Source organism: Triticum aestivum, chromosome 7B (genome assembly GCF_018294505.1).
Source record: "Triticum aestivum cultivar Chinese Spring chromosome 7B, IWGSC CS RefSeq v2.1, whole genome shotgun sequence".
Taxonomy (NCBI): domain Eukaryota; kingdom Viridiplantae; phylum Streptophyta; class Magnoliopsida; order Poales; family Poaceae; genus Triticum; species Triticum aestivum.
The window spans coordinates 25,340,635-25,356,083 of NC_057813.1; the positions used below are offsets into that span (position 1 = coordinate 25,340,635).

General features: G+C 48.2%; 1 pseudogene; it reads left to right on the top strand.

The window, feature by feature from the left end:
* The first annotated feature begins 1,093 nt into the window (after positions 1 to 1,093).
* On the top strand, positions 1,094 to 15,119 carry LOC123157578 (factor of DNA methylation 1-like; annotated as a pseudogene).
* The last annotated feature ends 330 nt before the right edge of the window (positions 15,120 to 15,449 follow it).

Genomic DNA, 15,449 nt, shown 5'->3' on the forward strand with positions numbered 1-15,449 from the left:
TATTTATCTGCACCACATGTAGTGGTTTTTATTCATATTTATCAATTGGCATTCCTACACATGCATGATAATGTTTTCAACATAAATGAGTATAGATTTTGACTGTTTGTACTTAGCATTCCAACTAGTATTTTGTAAGTCCAATTTTTGACCTAATAGCTAGGGATATTGGTGGTCTACAGGTAGAGAATAGACGAGAGTGAGAGATGGACGTTACTTTTGAGGCTCGGAACGGCTCCTTCACCCTAGAGGTGTGGTACTTTGCGATGGTGAAGCAGATGAAGGAGATGATCTACAAGCGCTACCGCCACTTCCCGGTGAGGGCACAGCGGCTTGTCTTCCAGGGCAAGGAGCTTGAAGACGACCGCAATACCGAGGGGTCACGCATCCGTCTCGACCTGCCTGAAAGCTTGACCATGTATCCTTTGTGATTTGTGCGTGCGTTTCGTCTTGTCGGCAAGCAAGGAGGAAGCACCGGATCGATACAGGGGAATAGAATTTAATAATTTCTCTATTTTACGCATGCATGCAAGTATGTAAATCAGAGTCTTGCCGCTATCGAGTCTGTATGCTGTTACACTAGCAGGTTAATTACGTGCATGCACACATGCATCATCGAGTAATTCCTTGCATTTCTTCTTCTGTTTTGACGATGATGATGACGATGCTTGCTCGTATGTCTACCAAAATCTTCTTCCTAAGCTGCGGCCCTCCAATGCGCCCTTCCTCTGCTGCTCCAGTGGATCCGACTGCCCTTGCCGCCGTCTATGGGGATCGAAGTTGTGGCTAAATTAAAACAGGGTGGAGGATGGAGGTTGAAGAGCCAACTATGGAGTGGTGGATGAGGGGGGTCTGCGATGCGCCGCGGTGTCGGTGACTGCAGTGATGTGTCCTGTGTGCCATGCGTGACCAAAAAACCTAGCCGCCTCAGGTGTTCGTTAAACGGTTTAAACAGTCTGGACCCAACGGTGCCGCGGACTGACATTGGACTGACTCATCTTCGCTGGGCCTTACCTTACAACCCTAGTTCGTTGGTTGGTTGGTGGGCGTCTGCTGAAGGCGGCGTCGGTCTGGCCAGCAGCCGCGCGGGTCCATGGATTCCGACGAGGCAACTGATGAGTGGTACGTGATGCTTGCCCCCTCTCTCCATCTCTCTAGATTTTGCTCGGTTTCCGGTGAGGCAGCTGCAATTGAGCGTCTCTGCCTTTCCCATTTCGGTAGGATTTGCGAGGCAGGGGGTTCCGGAGGTGCGACCGGAGCAGCAGCAGCGACATCCTGCATCGGCGTCACGCAGCTGTAGCAGGATCACATGCTAATGGGCATGACCGCGGCCTCGCCACGCGCGTGAAGGACGAACTGCCGGACTCACCGGAGCCGCCGCCGCCCGTGGAGCCTCGCGTTGTCCAGAGCAGAGAGGAGCAGTTCGTGTGGCCGTGGAAGGGCGTGCTGGCCAACGTGCCCACCGAACGGAGAGGCGGGCGGCAGATCGGGGAGAGCGGGAACCGGCTCAAGGACAAGGTCGTGCCTTTGTGGAGCCATAGAGGCCACACCGGGAACGCCATCGTCGAGTTTGGGAAGGACTATGCCTCTCTCGGCCACGCCTTCAGCTTCGAGAACCACTTCGAGGCGCAGGGCCACGGCAAACGGGGCTGGTAGGCGGGCACGTCGCGAGGAGCGCCGGAGATGTTTGGGTGGGTTGCGAGGGCCGACGATCGACGGACGCCGCGGCTGATTGGGGAGTACCTGAAGTCTGTTGCAGAGCTTGAGAGCGAGGGGACGCGCAAGACCGACAAGCTGGTGGCCAATTTGGCCGGCCAGATTGAGGTGAAGGCCAAGTACAATGAGAGAACTACATCACTGGACAGCGTGATGGAAGAGAAGGAGCTCATCGTCCAGAGATACAATCATGGTTAGTTCCAAACTCTTGTTGTTCATATGTGCTCTGTTTATATGCATTTCTCTGTTTTGAGCATTGGGACCTTCTAAACTTGCATTGTCACCAGAAATCCACCAGATGCAGCAACTAGCTCGCAGGCATTGTCAGATGATCATTTACGAGAGCTCAAATCCAAGCAGCTTGATGAGCTTCCTGTGCGTAGCGAATCCGACAGAAGGAATCTAGAGAAGGAGAAGGAAAAGGTACTTGCCGAATGTCTCCCATAAAAAAAGAAATGGAAATTGTTTTGTGTCATCTCTTTTTGTTTGTTTTCAGTGTTTCTTTCTAAGAAAAAAATTCCACAAAATTGCTTTGTAGAAAAATATTTCCTGTTTTCAGAACCCAAAAACCACGGTGCAGTTGTAAGGACTGTACCAGAACAATGCTCAGGATGCTACTTGAGTGATAGAACACATATGCACACAAGCGAGAGGCAAAGATTTCATTCAGTTTTAGGGTGGTTATTAACCATTAATCCCCCTTTTCTCACAATTACAGAGTTCCACTAGGCCTTGTAGAAATTATAGGATAACTAATAATTTTGTTATTGTGTTGTATTGATCTGACCCTCATATGGGGTATATATAGAATACACGAGGGGGTAGAGGCTTGGAGCACAAGATAAGCAATACATGGTTTAAACTTATTCGATCTACTCCTTATCTCTGTTAGAGTTGTGTCGAATATTGTGTACAAGACAGGTTACAGCCGGACTCTGAGTAGTATTGTGTTTAGATAAGATATGGAGTCGACAGTTGTATCCTAGGCCTCTCTTATATAGCGAGGGTAGACACACGATGTAACCTATGCCAACATAATAGCACCGGAACGCAGGGAAAACCGGCGGCATGTGCCGGTGTTCAGGGTGACCGGGTGCGGTATTGTAGCGGTGTCATGGGGAGGAGCGCCCATAGTCAAGCCCCGGGGATATAGCCATATTGGTGAACCTCGTTAACAAATCTCGGTGTCGTGCCTCGTGTGATTGCTTGGCTCTTGGATGATCGACGGAGTGCCTCGGATTTATTTTAACAAATGGTATCATGAGCTAGGTTATTTGGAGGCTGTGGATTGTTGATGTAGAGAAGAGCGACTGGGGATCGGCTGCAGATTGGCACGATGTTCGTGCGGCGGTGGATCCCGAGGATGGATCGGTCGAACGTGCGGCGATGCACGAGCGTACAACCGAGGCGCATGCGGGCTTGGCAGCACCAGGCGTTGGAGCAGGGCCGGATCGGATCGGAGGCGCGTGCAGCCGTGGAGCGTTTGGCTGCTCGGGTATACGCGTGTACGCGGATGCGCTGGGGTCCGGCAGTGGAAGCCTGGAAGCGTACAGCTCTGTACATTACGTACTGCATGTGAGATTTGTTTGAGAAAAAAAAGGGACCGAGTCCCAGGAGGAGAGGAGTTATCCTAGTGGCCGAGACGGCGGACGTGCAACATCAAGGCAGAAAAGCATCCATCGTTGGAAGGCAAAGACTTGGGCAAGCAAAGCTAGCATCTGAAGTTGTACAAGGGAGCAACTCCGTGTGAAGACCAGAAGCTATCCTGTTGGATTTGCAACTAGTATACTTGGTGTACTTGGGGATCACGGAAAGAGTGCTCCGTATTTTTTCACAGGTCGGCTGTACAAAGAATCATGGAGCCAATGGGTACCAGGTTTGAGGTGAAGACGTTCGACAGAACTGAAAACTTTGAGTTATGGCAGACGAAGGTGAAAATTTTGTTGGCCCAACAAGAATGCTTGAAGGCGTTGCGGGATGTCAAGCCAAACGGATGATGAGGATTGTGAGGAGTTGCAGATGGTGGCAGTCAGGAAAGTTCGGCTGGGTCAGACTTGCCAGTCTGGCGGATCGACGCAGGTCGGTTGGTACAGAAGACGGTGGTGGGATCGGCGAAGACGACGTAGGAGCGTGATGCTGATGGTGACCGACTTCTGGGCGTGGAAACACGTGGTGCACATGCTCGAGGCTTGTGCAGCTTCGACAAGACTATGGCGCGGGATTGATTCAAGGTGGTGTATACACGTAGCTTGAAGTCGATGAGGCGCAGGGGTGGATTGATCATCTACCATCGAGTCATGCTGAAGGTGGAGCTGGATTGAGGGGCTACGATGTAAGGATACAGAGAATCGAAGCCTATTCAGCGGACAGGAAAAGCGAGTGACATGCAGTTCGGACTGGAGCCCAGTGGTCTGATGGAAGTATGAAACTCGTCATCGGTCGGTGATGATCGGTGGTACTCTGCAGTGGGGGTTGTGTGGTGTGGTTTCGCGACCCTTGAGACTCGACCGGGACAGCGGAGGCTCGACGCGGTAATAGCGACGAGGCGTGCGGTATGCACGGGACATGGAGACGGGCCAGGGCTCTGGTGGTCATATATGTGGTGAAACAATTGCGAATTTGACTCGGGATGACTACAAGCAACGGTGAAATTCCTTCATATTTCAGACACGCGGTCAAGAAAGGAGCGGTGATGTTGAGTTCAGATAATTCTTTGTGTGACACCCAATATATGAGTTGTTCACTTTCACGCAGGTCATTGGTCAGTGTGTGATGGCATTGGACGGGTACTCTCGAAGTTGGGAGCAGAAGCTAGAGTAACAAGGAACTTAATTTTGCTCGAGTGTTGACCGTGGTCAAGAAAAGAAGGGACTACAAGTTGCAGGTGGAGTCGCATGGAGTCTTTGGAGTAGCAGCGGTACTCACGGGATAGCTCAAGTCCGATGTACATGGAAGTTTGACGCATGAACGAATTCAAGGTGGTGGAGAATATTCGCCAAGGTGGAGTTTGTTAGAGTTGTGTCGAATATTGTGTACAAGGCAGGTTACAGCTGGACTCTGAGTAGTATTGTGTTTAGATAAGATATGGAGTCGTGTCCTAGTAGGACACTTGTATCCTAGGCCTCTCTTATATAGCGAGGGTAGACACACGATGTAACCTATGCCAACATAATAGCACCGGAACGCAGGGGAAGCCGGCGGCATGTGCCGGTGTCCAGGGCGACCGGGTGCGGTATTGTAGCGGTGTCATGGGGAGGAGTGCCCATAGTCAAGCCCCGGGGATGTAGCCATATCGGTGAACCTCGTTAACAAATCTCGGTGTCGTGCCTCGTGTGATTGCTTGGCTCTAGGATGATCGACGGAGTGCCTCGGATTTATTCTAACAATCTCTATCATTAAATCGAAACTATATTCTAACATTCCCCCTCAGTCGTAGCCGGAGTGAAACGGATGATTGCGACTGGATTTGAAGTATCATGCTCGCGTCGTCTTCTCCGCTTCACCATCATCACCTGCATCTCTGATGGGTCGACACCTAGGGCGGTGATTGCATCCTCTATTCCCTCCCGCAGTCACAGCGGGAGAGGCGTGGACGCTAGTGACGACTCGGACGCTGTTGACTGGAGTTGTTGCCGATGAGTTGGTGTAGACGTAGCCCTGTATGTCGATGTCGAGGTAGCCGATCATGATGTAGCCGTGGTCGAGGTTGTCGTGGTCGATGATGTAGTCGTCGTGGATGATGAAGCTGCACAAAGCCGGAGGCGCAAAAAAAATGCGCTATGTTGGACGGAGCTGCAGTTGTGGACAATGCACCTTGAGGATGTCAGAGGGTGCTGTCAGCGATGAGTCCACTGGTTTTGCCAGGACAGGAGGAAACCCATCGAGCACACATCGGTTTTGCCAGAACCGTGTGGCTGTGTAGGGTCATCACTATAGTGACGCCGTGTCGATGCCGTCTTGGATGACGCGGTCGATGCCGTCGTCGTGACGCGGTCATTGCCGCCATCGTGGTCGTGTCTTGCAGAAAATTCTGTCAGAGGACACTAGGTGTCCATCTTATGGACAAGGTGTCAGCGATTTGTTGACGAAGATGTTGATGAGGACCACGTTGATGAAGACCTTGGCGATGAAGTGTTGGCGATGGCGTTGCAGCGGTGTGTCGATGATGATGCGTCGCGTTGGAGGCGTCCCTCGTGGCGACGAAGTGTTGATGTCAATGCCGTGCTGAAGAAGTATGTGGTTTATAGCCCGGCAGAGTCGTACAACTTGATGTTGTTTGGCTCGGGGAGGTGTCGGTGTAGTTGCAAATCGATGGCTTGATGCAGGTCCGCTGCATCGGCTCGGCGAATACGGTCCGCCGTGTGCGTGGTGCGAAATCTTGCTCGGTGCAGTTTGCCAGCTCGGTGAAGATCGCTGTTGGCGTAGACCGAAACAGTCGAAGTCGATGTAGCTACGATCGGTGTACGCCCGGATCGAAGCAGCCACATGTGTTGCCGTAGTCCAGCGCCCCCGTGTACGTCCATGGGATGTCGAAGCCCACTACCCACGGAGCACAGCGGCGCGTGGCCGGCGTTGCCGGTCGACGCTGCAGAAGGACCGTGGCTGCGGTCCACGGCTCATGCCATGCACGTACGCATGTTCATCATGGCGAGTGTTGCCACGCACGTATGCATGTGCACACGGCCATGTTCTTGCTGCTCGATGCGTGCATGGGCTATGGAGTCGATGAAGTTGCAGGTGCTTGGCGATGAAGTTATGCTTGGTGCTCGCGGGAAGAACTTGCTGATGATGCGCGGTTGCTCGGGATTCCAATGCAGATCGCGAGAGTATCCGCTTGATGCAGGCCTCCCTGGCCTGAAGTCGATGCCGTGCTGAGCCATTGGAGAAGCCGGTTCGATTAGATCGAACTCACCACCACCACCAGATCGGATAGCTGCCGCCGTGCGTGCGCATGGGTGCTGCTGCGGACCGGGCAAGTAGCCGGTCTTGCCGCAGTCCGGATGTGCGCGTGGCGTCTGCTGATGGACGCCGGCTCGAAGCAACTTGCAGAGGAAGATCCGTGCATCCATCAATGAAGATTTCTCGCCGGATAAGAGGGTCGTAGAATTTATCTGATGGCTAATGAAAAACTAATCTAATTTGTGAAACCAATCTGATCTTTGATTGATTGGGTGCCGCGCCCCGGAGAGAGGAGATTGATCTCCCCTGGGGTGGTGTGCTATGAAAGTGGTGGAAGATCCTAGGATCGGCGTCGTTGGACAAACCGCTCTGTTACCATGTAGAAATTATAGGATAGCTAATAATTCTGTTGTTGTGTTGTATTGATCTGACCCTCATATGGGGTATATATAGAATACACGAGGGGGTAGAGGCTTGGAGCACAAGATAAGCAATACATGGTTTAAACCTATTCGATCTACTCCTTATCTCTATCTTTAAACCCAAACTATATTCTAACAGGCCAAAACACAATAAACACTATCCTAGTGTTGTGTTCTTTCTGTTACTACTTCTTGTTGCTGTTTCTGTTGCAAACAAGGCACACTTGCATTAACATGGGATTGGTCCAGAGAGAGACCTGAGGGAAAACAAAATGATGAGGTGATCTTATGCCCATGTCCATCTGACACAAACACATGCCATTGAATAAATTTTTGTTTATATTTTTTTGTCATATCGACATTTAGATCTAGAACATTTTGACAATTTGAGCAAAATGTGTGGAACTTGTTTTTTAATCTCTAGAGAGGGCATGGTGGTAGGTTTGTACAACATGTAGATGCTGATAGGTACCCCCCCCCCCCCCACTCAATGTTTCTGCATAACACTCATGTCAGGCTCTTGTGGTGAATACAGAACATGATCAAAGCAAAATATCTCAAGATGGCAACATTGGAGCAACAGAAGGCCGACGAAAATGTCCTGAAGCTTGTGGAAAAACACAAGGTATGTGCCTTGATATATTATGTCACTTGACTTCTTTACATGCTAATTCATATGCCTGTCTTGCTTCGCTGGAAATGGCAAACTGCAGATGGAGAAATAAGCTGTTGTAGACGAGCTCATCAAGTTAGAGCAGAAACTGCATGCCAGACAGAAGCTTGAGTTGAAAATAAAACAGCTGCAGGGAAAATTGAATGTCATGAAGTATATGCGAGGTGAGGAAGACTTTGAATCAAAGATGAAAATTGATGAACTTAGCGAGGAGCTGCAGGAGAAGTATGATGAAATAAATGAGATGGAATCACTCCATGGAGCTCTGCTTATGAAGGAAAGGATGAGCAATGATGAGTTGCAAGAAGCTCGGAAGAAGCTAATAGATGTAAGCCGCCTCATTTATTGTGCACTTGCACTTGTCTAGTATTTTGTTTGAATTTACATCTTTGAGTTATCTGTCGCATATGCTGCAGGGCTTGTTGGATGTCACAACTGGCCGAGCAAATGTAGGCATAAAAAGAATGGGTGATCTGATCTGAAATCATTTGCGATTGCCTGCAAACGTAAAATGACAAAAGAAGATGCAGAAGTTACTGCTACTATTCTTTGTTCAAAGTGGGAGGATGAGATTAGAAATCCAGAATGGCACCCGTTTAAAGTTGTCGTGGATGGCGGCAAAGCGAAGGTAATAATCTCTTCAATCTTGCCTTTATTCACTTGTTGTTCTCTAATACTCCTAGCTTGTAATCTTGAGTTGTCAATTTCACAACGAATTTCATGTTCTGCAAACAGTAACGTGCTATATCCATGCTTAAGTAAATTGTGGTGAAAGCTGATAACCCACCAAGTTTAATTTACTCCCCTAAAAAGTCATACATTGATCTAAAGGGACATAAGTAGCAGAAATTCCCACATTAGTAAGAGAAATAGGAAATACATAATCTGTTGATGAAAGTATCATCGACGGTAGAATACTGCCACAATACAAACATGTGGACTTACCTAGTTAATGGTTCCGAATAGTGTTATAGTCCTTGAATCTTGTTGTATTTGAGCCTGTCCCAAAAACATTAGTTGCATTACAACTGCCAGCCACCAACTGTAACCAGCCAAGGGGCTATATTCTTGTGTTCGTTATCTAATCTTGTTTTTCTTGTGTTCGTAAGCTACCACATGATGGTCTTCACAACTAATCAGTTAGCCAGTCAAATTAGGCTGTGCCATAAATAATTTGTTTTTGTTTAGTACTTAATATTCGATGGATGCTTGATGAAGAAATCTGATAATGTGGTTATATGTGTCTACAGTAACAGGTTAGCTAAGTTTCAATTACTTAAGAAGGTACCTTGCGCAGAGTTTAGTCATATGCATAGTATCGTACTGAAAAATAGTGATTTGTATTTATTCAAGACTTTTTTCGTCCTTTTGTCACTTTTATCTAAAGTTGACCCTTAGTTCTATACCAGTTAAGTTATATGTAATTCGTCAGCTCTCGGAGCAGAGTGGAATTGTGTGTTGGGCAATGGAACTTTTTACTAAAAAGCTTGCCACTCAGTACCCACATTGATGCATGATAATAACTTCCTCCTCCTAGAATTTTATGATATTCTTTAGTCAATTAGATTAGAAAAATTAAATGGTATTCTCTGCTCTGTCTCAGCCGAGGCAAAAGTTGCTTCATCTTGTCTTTTAAAAGGAGCGTTCATTTTCAGTTCCTTGCTTGTTTAAGTTGGGCACATCTTATGTCCTGGCTGTTGAAATGCATCCATGCTTGGAGCTCAAAGCTCTGCTGCCATCTTCAAACGCAATGTGTTTTTCTGAACTTTCTGTAGCAACTAGTGCCCCAGGCATGGAAAGGTTCATGTGTATGTATATTTGGCATGTCTTACATTAATACTAGCACGCATAAACAGTTTTTGTTCACCATGTTTTGATGTACTTTGGTTCAGGTAACATCTGGACAGTATGTGATTCCCTGAACTTTCTGTAGCATAGTACTAGTGCCACAGGCATGAAATGGTTGGTCCCTGTGTATGTGTATTTTGGAGTTTTTCTCCGTGATGCATTATGATACAATGAACGTGTTTTACATTAATATTTGGTTCATATCCGAAATGGACCAATGTCGATTATCTAATGGTGCGTGCTGTGAGAGAATAGATCGAAGCGTCTCAACTCCTATACACAGGAGCCCGCACGTATATATTGATATGGCGAGGCCTTGATCTCGCGTGAGGCATACATGTGGTTGAGAGATACATGGAGAGATAAGGGAAGATTACACCAAGAGATAAAGATAAAAAGATCTTCCTAACTACTCCAATATCTTGAGGTACAAGGCTACGGTGAGACTTGTAACGTGACAATGTTAACACGCCTCCATAATCACAACTGAATTAAGTTGAGATTACGCCGAAACACTTCAAAGCTTCTAGTAGGCAATGCCTTGGTAAACCCATCTGCAAGCTGATCTTTGGAGGGAATAAATCTGATCTCAAGCTCTTTATTTGCAACTCTTTCTCTGACAAAATGAAAATCTATTTCAATGTGTTTGGTTCTAGCATGAAACACTGGGTTAGCAGACAAATAAGTTGCTCCAAGATTATCACACCAAAGAAGAGGAGTTTGAGTGTGCATCACTCCAAGTTCTTTTAATATGGCCTGGACCCAAATAACTTCGGCTGTGGCATTGGCCAATGCCTTATATTCTGCTTCAGTGCTAGATCTGGAAACAGTGGGTTGCTTCTTTGCACACCATGAAATCAGATTAGGTCCATGAAAAATAGCAAAGCCCCCCGTGGACCGTCTGTCCTCTAAGCAACCAGCCCAGTCCGCATCAGAGAAAGCACTAACACGAGCAGAAGGTGATCTGTTGATTGTGAGACCAAAACGCATTGTATTCTTGACATACCTCAAAATACGTTTTGCTGCAGTCCAGTGAGCCGTGGTAGGAGCATGCAAGAACTGACATACTTTGTTAACTGCAAAAGAAATGTCAGGTCTGGTCAGAGTCAAATACTGAAGAGCTCCAACAATGCTCCTGTAACTTGTATTGTCCTCCTGATTCAGAGATTCTCCTTCTGTCAAAGAGAGTGGTGGTGACAATAATCTGTCCTAAGATCATTTAACAATGCTGTAATTGCTGAGCTGGATGAACTTGTGACAATAATGTCATCAACATATATGAGGACAAAGATGGTGGTGTTGAACTTGTTGAAAATGAACAAAGAAGTGTCAGACTTTGAGGGAACAAAGCCAAGTGCTTGCAGTTTCAGATTTAACCGAGAATACCAAGCTCTGTGGGCCTGTTTCAGTCCATATAGAGCTTTTTCAAGCTTACAAACATGAAGGGGTGCATCTTTATTTTCAAACCCAGGAGGTTGTTTCATGTACACCTCTTCCAAAACACCATGAAGGAACGCGTTCTGAACGTCTAGCTGTCGAAGGCTCCATCCCTTAGAAACAGCAAGAGACAACACAAGACGAATAGTTGCAGCCTTGACAACAGGGCTGAAAGTATCCTCATAGTCAATGCCATAGCGTTGTTTAAATCCTTTGGCAACCAAACGTGCTTTGTATCGATCAATAGTACCATCTGATTTTCGTTTGACCCTATAGACCCATTTGCAATCAATTAAATTTGTACTTGCACGACGAGGAACAAGATGCCATGTTTTGTTACGGTGCAGCGCAAAAATTTCTTCTTCCATGGCATGTTTCCAGCGTGCATCCGCAAGTGCATCAGCCAGGGTCTTGGGTTCAATGGCTTCTCCTGTCAAACAAGTGAGACCGTACTTGGAAATATTTTTGTAGTTTATATGGTTTGTGACTCCCCTTTGTAGGCGTGTACGTGGAGGTGAAGGAGCAGCCGCAGAAGATCCGGTCTCCCGACCAGGTGCTGCAGGAGAATCCACAGCCGCCGCAGATCCTGAGCCTGGGGACGCGTCAACAGGCGCGTCAGATGGCGATGGCGAACCGGCCTCCTCCGTGGGCTCCAAGCCCGAGGAGACATCATGGGCAGCGTCGGCCGGGGAGGCAGCGCCAGTGCAGGGCCCCGCGCGATCGGCCGAGGCAGGGCGATGATTGGTGGTGTCCGCGCTGGTGGAGGGCGCGGGGTTCTGTGGGCGGCAGGCAGCCCCACTCATCAGCGAGGAGGGGCAGGGGACAGGTGCAGATCCCGTGACGTGGCGCGCTGCAGGGGCGGGCGCGTCTGACGAGCGGATCTGGGTGGATCCCGGAGCCCCTGGCGGATCTGGTGATGATGATCCCGAGGTGGATGCGGTGGGGAAGCGCGTGCACATGAAATCTTGCACTGTAGCAGTATTTTCCATCATGTTTTCTGCAGCTGATATTTTTGAAATAGTACACTTAGGCAAACCATTAGGAGAGTTAGGCAATAATGAACCAAAACAATTATTTTCTTCCCCACTATCAACACCAGAGAGATGTGAAGGCAACAGGAGGATTTCCTTTCGGAGGAGTGCACCGGCATTGGGGTGGAGTTTGGCGAAAGGGAATTGTGTTTCATCAAAAACAACATCACAAGAGATGTAGACGCGTCCAGTGGGAATGTCTAGACATTTAACTCCTTTGTGTTGTGCACTATAGCCAAGGAAAACGCATTGCTTAGAACGAAACATAAGTTCTCGATTGTTGTAGGGACGAAGATTAGGCCAACATGCACAGCCAAAAACACGAAGTGGAGTATAGTTTGGTTTAGTATGCAGAAGCCGTTCTGTGGGAGTGTCATGTTTGATGACACGACTTGGCAAGATGTTTATAAGATGCACAGCAGTAAGAAAGGCTTCGTCCCAAAATTTCAGTGGCATAGAAGCGGCAGCAAGCAACGCAAGGCCTACCTCAACTATGTGTCTATGTTTGCGCTCGGCAGAGCCGTTTTGCTGGTGTGCGTGTGGGCAAGAAACATGATGAGATATTCCCAATTTCTGAAAGAAAGAATTTAGCTTTTTGTATTCACCCCCCCCCCAGTCGGATTGAACAGCAAGGATTTTACTATCAAACTGTCTTTCAACAAGAGCTTGACAGTTAAGAATAACTTGAAAGACATCAGATCGCTTTTTGAGGAGATATATCCATGTATACTTGCTGAAATCATCAATAAAACTGACATAATAAGCATGTCTACCAACAGAAAGAGTAGCAGGCCCCCATACATCAGAAAAAATAAGTTGTAGTGGTTTGGTAGAAATACTAGTTGATATAGGGTATGGCAACTGATGACTTTTTGCTTTTTGGCAAGAATCACACTCTGTTTCAGGATTGTGCTCTCCAACAAATGAGAGTTTATTTTTGCTAAGAACTTGCTTAACAATAGAAAAGGAGGGATGGCCTAAACGAGCATGCCATCGCTCAAGTGAGAGTCTAATGGCACTACACACTTGTTTATTGAATCTGCTAACTTGGGGAATCAACGGGTAAAGTCCATCCACACATCTACCTCGGTAGAGAACCTGCCTCGTGACCTGGTCCTTGATCAAGAAGAAGAACGGGTGAAATTCTAGAAAGACATGATTATCAAGAGCAATGCGATGAACTGAAAGGAGATTTTTGGATGAACTAGGACAATGATGAATATTATTTAGATGAATATCTCTATGTGGGGAATAAATAATTGAATGGCCAATATTGCTTATCTCCATACCTGTACCATCTGCATTGTGGACTTGATCATGTCCATGATATCTTTCATGCATGGTGACTTTTTCCAACTCATGGGTGATGTGGTCGGTTGCACCAGAGTCCACATACCAGTTAGTATCTACACCATATGACTTGTTCGCTGCTGCAGCGACCTTCTTCTTCTAATCATCTGCATAGCGCCACTTGCATTCTTTTGCAATATGATTAGTTTTCTTGCAGATCTGACACTTGCCTTCATATTCATCATACCCTCTGAAATTGTTGTTGTAGTTGTTTTGGCCTCCCCTGTTGTTGTTGTAGAAGGGGCGACCGGCGTTGTGGTTGTTCCCTCCGCTGCCGCCGGAGTTGGAGTAGTGACCGCCGCCGGAGTTGGAGTAGTGGCCGCCATGGCCACCACCATGGTTGCTGCCACCATCACCATAGTGGCCGCCGCTGCCACCACCATGAGGGTTGTAGTAGTGGTCGCTGCCACCACTGTCGTAGTGGCCACCACCACCGCTGCCGTCATGTCCGCCGTGACGAGGACCGCTGCCTCCGCCACGGTAGCCTTTGGAGGAGCCACCCCGACCGCGAGAAGCGGCGTTGGCCGAAGACTTGAAGGCTTGGCCGCTTGTGCCCTGGAACATCTCGACTCGCTGGTCAAAGGTGGAGACCATGCCGAAGAGCTCGTCGACCATGGTCGGCTCAGGACGCACGTCCAAGGCGCTGATGATTGGTTGGTACTCCATGTCAAGCCCGGAGATGATGTGGGAGAGGAGCTCGTCTTCGTCGATGGGTTTCCCTGTTGCTGCGATCTCATCGGCAAGGCCCCGCATATAGCCGAAATATGCAGCAGCCGACTGGGTTCCCTTCTGGGCGGTGGTGAGAGCGATGCGGATGTGGTTGGAGCGGGAGCGGGATTGGGCAGAGAACATGTTGGCGAGGGCGGACCAGATGGCATGGGAGGTTTCAAGAGATGCAACTTGAACTAGGACTTCTTTGGAGAGATTGCGAAGAAGATACGCAACGATTTTCTGATCTTGGATGAGCCAGGGTGCATAAGCAGGGTTCACCGCCACCTGATCTTTGCCCTCGGCATTCTTACTGGTAATGGTTTTGGGTGGTGGTTCTAGGGTTTTGTCGACGTACCCGAAGAGGCCGGCCCCCATGATTTGGGAGCGAGCTTGAGCACGCCAGAGGACATAGTTGGATCGTGTGAGGGGTTCGGAGACATTGTTGTTGAGGCCAGAGGAGACTACCGCGGTGGATGTCGACATGGTCGAGTTGGAAGGTTGAAGGAGGGGATGCGAGGGATGGCTAGACGAAGGGGAAGAGGGTAGCTCTGTATACCATGTGAGAGAATAGATCGAAGCGTCTCAACTCCTATACACAGGAGCCCGCACGTATATATTGATATGGCGAGGCCTTGATCTCGCGTGAGGCATACATGTGGTTGAGAGATACATGGAGAGATAAGGGAAGATTACACCAAGAGATAAAGATAAAAAGATCTTCCTAACTACTCCAATATCTTGAGGTACAAGGCTACGGTGAGACTTGTAACGTGACAATGTTAACACGTGCATTGTTTGTCAGAAAATCTTCCGTGAGGACGACGAGAAGCTGCGGGAGCTGAAGGAGAAGCACGGCAGGAGGTGCACGCCCCAGTGATGAAGGCGCTGCTGGAGGTGAACGAGTACAACCCGAGTGGGCGCTACTTAGTGCCGGAGTTGTGGAACTTCAAGGAGAACCGGAAGGCGACGCTCAAGGAGGTGGTGGAGTTCGTCCTCAACCAGTGGTGCGCGCTCAAGAAGAGGAAGCGCTGAGCTGAGCAGGCTGCTGCAACTGAAGCATAGTAGTGAAATACTGAACCTGATTGTGACTGAAGTAGAGTAGTGAACCGAACCTTGACCTGTTGCACTGTCCTATGTCTGTTTTTCTCATGAACGGTTGGTTAGTTATCAGAGTTTGGTGCCGGGATTATTCAGCGTTGACGTGAATGCTGCTAATTTGAGACTGTGAGCTGCCACTTTAGGGCAATGTTTGTGTCAGACTGCTAATTTGGATGGGTGATGATTTTTTTTGAGATTGTGATGACTTGTTTGCATGCATGGTGTGATTACCTGGTGCTTGTCATGCCTAACAAAACCCTAAAT